Source organism: Taudactylus pleione, unplaced genomic scaffold (genome assembly GCF_031769625.1).
Source record: "Taudactylus pleione unplaced genomic scaffold, aTauple2 ptg001137l, whole genome shotgun sequence".
Classification (NCBI taxonomy): Eukaryota; Metazoa; Chordata; class Amphibia; order Anura; family Myobatrachidae; genus Taudactylus; species Taudactylus pleione.
In genome coordinates this window covers 840223-845960 of record NW_028285538.1, presented here as the reverse complement: position 1 = coordinate 845960, position 5738 = coordinate 840223, and the positions used below count along the sequence as shown (strand labels likewise).

At 44.5% G+C, this 5738-nt stretch overlaps 1 pseudogene; it reads left to right on the top strand.

Moving 5' to 3' along the window:
- Nucleotides 1–3459: 3459 nt before the first annotated feature.
- On the top strand, nucleotides 3460–5411 carry LOC148453507 (syncytin-2-like; annotated as a pseudogene).
- Nucleotides 5412–5738: the final 327 nt, after the last annotated feature.

The following is a 5738-nucleotide window of genomic DNA, read 5'->3' as shown; positions in this document are numbered from 1 at the left end:
GGAACTCTTCTACACCCCTTCCAGTCCTGTTCTGGACGAGCCCATTCCTAATGCAGAAATGACCCTCTATGTAGACAGGTCCAGACTACAAAAGCCAGAGGGAGGGTTTGCTGCAGGTTTTGCTATAGCAGACGACACCTCTATTTTGTACTCTGAAGCACTTGATCCTGGTGTACATTCTGCCCAAAGTGCAGAATTGATCGCCCTGATCAAGGCATGTGAACTGGCGGAGGGAAAGACTGTAAACATATATACAGACTCCCGCTATGTATACGGAATTATACATGATTTTGGCTTTCTGTGGAAACATAGAGGCTTCCTGACATCCAGTGGGAAAGTTGTAAAACATGCAAATCTGATCCAGGACCTTTTAGAAAAGGTAACATTGCCTAAAGCTGTAGCAGTTATCAAGTGTCAAGCACATCAGCGAGCAACTGATCCTATCACTATGGGTAACAGAAAAGCAGATGAAGGAGCCAGGCAGGCAGCCTTAATGCTTCTCCAAGAGTCCCCAAAAGATACAGAAAGTATGTCAATGGACACCCTAATAACCCTGCAAAATCAGGCAGGTCCCCAAACACTTGGCAAATGTAGGAGGGCCGGGTGCGAACAAATAAATTATGTTTGGAAACATGGAGATGGTTGATTGTGTGCACCCCCGTCTCTGTATCCCATTCTAGCAAGCTTGTCTCATCTCCCTTCACATGTTTCCAAAGGGGGAATGATTGCTAGTGTCAATAAATTTTGGTTCGCACCGGGCTTTCCACAGTTTGCAACAGAGTGGTGTAAGAAATGTATGATTTGTGCTAACACAATCCAGGCAAAATGACTAAGGTAGAAATGAAACACCTTGTAAAACCTGACTACCCGTTTCAAAGGTTGCAGATAGACTACATTCAGCTACCAAAATGTGGGGTCTATGAATTTATATTAGTGTGCGTGGACATGTTCTCGTCATGGGTGGAGGCGTGGCTAGTTGCCAAAGCAACCGCTGCGGTAACAGCAAAGAAATTAATATCTGAAATCGTGTGCGGGTATGGCCTACCTGAGACGGTAGAATCAGACAGAGGAACGCACTTTACAGGACAGGTATTTGCGGAAATGTTGAAAGGGTTGCAAATTGAACAGCATCTTCACACTCCATATCGTCCTCAGGCGTCAGCCAAGGTTGAGAGAGCCAATGGCGTTTTAAAAAACAAAATAGCTAAGATATGTGAGCAAACAAAACTTACATGGTTACAAGCGTTACCGATAGCTCTTTTTGCTATTAGGCATACCCTAAAGGGATTACATGGACTTTCACCGTTTGAGATACTGTTTGGCAGGCCACCACTAACAGGCCTCTTCTTTCCACAAGAATTACATGGACAGTACGCCTCTCTTACTGATTATGTTGTTCAGCTTAACAAGCAACTGACTAACTTGCATGGAAAGGTGTTTTCTTCTTTACCAGATCCACAAGACACATCTGGAACCCACCACCTACAACCCGGAGACTGGGTGGTAATCAAAAGACACGTGAGAAAACATCTTGAACCCCGATTTGACGGCCCATTCCAGGTGCTACTGACCACAGCTACCTCAATCAAGGTAGAAGGGAAGCCTAACTGGGTACATGCTTCTCATTGCAAGAAAATTAACTTTCAGGTCAATGGCGCAGACCGGCTCCAAAGGGGTGAGGCCGCTCGGGGAAAAGGGGAGCAGATGGACTGCTAAGATGCGCTTGTTGTTCTGCCTGCTCGGTTGTGCTTTATTTCCTTGCATGCAGGTGAAAGGGGAAAAACAAAAGAACTCTATATGGCTCCTGCATCAGCAGACGGCTAAGCAGCTGAACTCCACTAACTGTTGGATCTGTTCTCATGTTCCTGCCAACCATAAAGGAATCCCTTTGCTTGGTATCCCTATATCAATGAACGATCTTAACCTCACAGACTATAGCTATAATGTTGAAATAGATATAAATCACACTGCTCACAATGCTATTGTCAGGGTTCAGCCTAGGATCGGCCTCTCTCACCTCCTTGCCAGCTTCCCCTGACTTCCTTGCGGTCAGACGTCTGGTGCAGTGATGGATGTGAGTATTCTGCCTTAGGTGCTTTTTGCGAGCTTCCATGGTCGGCTGTGTGTGCTGGGGATCGGAGTTCCCATCATGGGTGCCGCCATGACAGTTCCTCTCATGTGACAGTACTCCTAACCTATGGTAGCATGATTTCAGTCAGCTGATGCTGTGCTCCAGTAATCTGCTACCCCTGGGTATAAATCCGCCTCCAGAACTCCAGGAAGATGCTGTTCAACTTCGTTATTCCAAGTGCCTGTGTTACTCCCACTGTTGCTTTGTGCTAAATCCTTCAGCGTGTTGCTTCAGCCTGCTCACAGTTTCCCAGTTTCCTGTATTAGCTTCCATGCTAAACCTTACTCTGAGACTTTAGCTTTCTCACAGTCCTTCAGAGTTTCATGTCCCTTCCCTGTGTGTCTTTGTATATGTGCTGCTAATTCTATTGCAGCTTTCCTGTGGCTATTACCCTGTATCACTGAAGTGTCAGATTACCTACTGGTATTAATTAGCTCACAGCTGGACCCCCCAGCACATGTCTGTGTCAATCTATTCTGTGTCTTGTCAGTGCAAATCTGCACTTGCAGTTAGCACTCTCCCAGTGTATGCCTATCTTCTCTATATGTCTTGTCTGTGCAATCTGCACCTGCATATATAATTATTCCCAGTTTTTGCCTTTGCCCAGTACCAGCATTTCTAGCTCTCCCAGTATTTGGCCTTTGTCCAGTACCACATTTCTAGCATTCCCAATATATTACTTGAGTCCACTCTACTCTTGTATGTGCAATCCCTAGTATATGTTGTGTCTTCCTGCATATTTAGCAAACTCCAGTACCTGCCTGTGTCCACATATCCCTGAGCTGCTGAGCTAGTCAGCTCCTGGGTTTCTTAGTGATTCTTAGTACATTCTCAGTAATCTCATGCAAGCCGGTGATCAGGATTTCTAATTGTGTTCCAGTGTATCTCCAGTGTTCTAGCAATAACTTAACGTAATATAGTTCCGGTCTTCTGCCATTCCCAGGTACCTGTCCAGAGGGCCGCGACCTGCTCACTTGGTGCAGCGGAAAACCAATTGGAGGGGTCACTGGAGAAAACCACCAAGTGTGTTAGACTCCGCGCCTCTGGGCAGGTCTAGCCAAACCTGGGCTCGGCCGCAAATAGGAGACCTAGCCACAGTCACTCCGATAGTCACCTGAACCCCCCGGCTCACCGTCCTCCACAGAGGATCACTTTCACCGGATTGTGACAGCTATCTCAGACCTAGGAATATACTTACAAAATTGCTGGTATAATCTCTCCACCCACTATGTGAATAGGGCCTATGTACGTTAACCGTGGCCGAACTAAAATGTCACCTAGTCAACTTGCCCAAGGTATATGTTGGAGAAACTAATTGTAGGAATGTTACCTTAGTGTTTAATATGTAATACAAGGAAGCTACATGTGACAAGGTGGATGGGAACTGTAATAATCAATGTTGGTGTGCAAATATGAAAGCTCTTTGTGCCCCTAGGTGAGCCTGTCCTGACCAGAAGGATGAGGATGATGTGGAGTGTAGGACCCAAATGTACAAAAATATGGTATGGTTTCAGAGCTGGTTGGGAAACCATGGTAAGATAATTCCCAGGGTATTGAAGCAAGGGCTATATTATATTTGTGGTAATAGAGCCTACTCCTGGCTTCCTATGGGGGCATGGGGTAACTGCACTATAGGAAGAGTTGTACCAGTCATAAGGCAACATGCAAATGTCTCTTTCACCAATATGATAGAAACAGGCCCTAGGGAAACTCGATACAAGAGGGAATTGTTTACTACAGCAGATAAAGCCTGGATGTGGTTCCCTGCCTGGACAGGTTGGGGAATTGAATTAGCGAATAAATTGAATAAATATGCAAACATTATGGATGGGATAATTAATGAAACCACAAGTGCCATCCATGCTATTAATAAAGAAATGGCCCAAATTAGGAAAGTGACCTTACAAAATAGAATGGCTCTTGATTACTTGTTAGCCATAGAGGGAGGAACTTGTGCTATCATAGGTGAGGAATGTTGCACTTGGATTGAGGATACACATGACCCTATAGAGGCCCACATGAATAAAGTAAAAGAATTACAGAAAGAAGCTAGAGACATATCCAAGGAGGGATGGAATCCCTTCTCCTGGATGGGGACAATTGGTGTCTGGTTTAATAATATGTTGTCAGACCTGATAAAACCCATAGTGATAGTGATAGGATTGATTGTATTTCTTTTGATTGCTTGGAAAATTCTAATGTGCTGTATTTTGCATTGCAGGAAAGGTGTGGATCCACTCATTTAATAGGAAGAATGATAACAGCCACAGAGATGACCGTCTGACGGCCTAGCCCAACTGCCCATCTCTTCTGAAAGACCCCTCAGCTGTTGTAAAGATCTGGGTGGAAGACATCATCTCTGAAAGAGGGTCCCGCAGGTGCACTTTGTCAGTTTGGACAACGCCCAGAGGAAGTTTTCTCCCTCGCGAGTGAGTTCGACGAGTCAGTCATCTTGATTCCAGCTAATTCACCGAGTGGTCTCTGTGCCCTAGTGCACCTCCGGCTGCTGTTATAGTTCTTATTGATAGAGAGTGTTTGTGTGAGATTGCTTAATAAAGATGTGTGAATGCTGACCTGGATGGTGGCAAGGGCCGTACTTTAGCCAGAGGGTCCTTTTGCTCATACCCTATCTCAATTGCACTTTGTCATCCTATAAGACCTGGGGGCATCAGAGTACTGGGTGGACTTAATCCGCCTGGGAAAAGCGGCTGCTATAGGTGAAGACATTAACCTGCGGGTGCAATTGACTGCGGGGTATATGGAAACAGAGTCAGTGTAGTCCCAGTTGTCTAGGTGGTGTGGACTATCCCATCACCTTCCCTATCTAAGTAGCACTGACATTGCTGCCATTTCAGGTGGTGTTTATATGTGTGATAATGAAATTATCAAAAGGGTGAGAATTGTTAAGGAAATAAATGGATCCCAGCAATCCTATCCTGCAATATAATTTATTTGTTCTCATAGGCAATATATAAATGTGTTCGTGACATGCGTGACAAATAAGTTGGTCATTCTTTGCTTCATCACGCTATTTCATAAACCCTGCACCCTCTATCTCGAATACAGTAACAGATGGCTTTCGATAAGGATCACCACCCTGGAAGCCTACTTGGATTGGTCCAGCCATGGGTGGAGGGGTGCTGGAGTGTGTGTGTATATTGTAAGCTGTGGGAGTTGAGCAATGGAAGCAGTAGCAGCGGCCGCACATATGATAATTACCTGTAAGTGAACTGTGTCACTTAATTGTAATCATTGCTTCTGCAAGAAAATAAATATATATTTCGATATGACAGCAGCTGTTTACGTTGTCTTTATTTTCCACAACACAAATGTTTGCAGCTCGGAATACTGCCATAGAATTGCATTTGCTTACTGATCGTAATTCATTACTGTTCATTGATGAAGACCAAAGTCATAACTAATGTTTTTTCTAATGTGTCCAACATCACAAGCGCTGCCTACTCTGGGGTATCTCAGGAAGCAGGTTGTGCTTTTTGGAAGGAGAGGGATTTACAGTGATATACTGGTATGTATAAATATCCCCTTTAATTAGGCATAATTCTCTTACATATATACTGAATCATGTAGAGCAGACTTTTAGGGAATG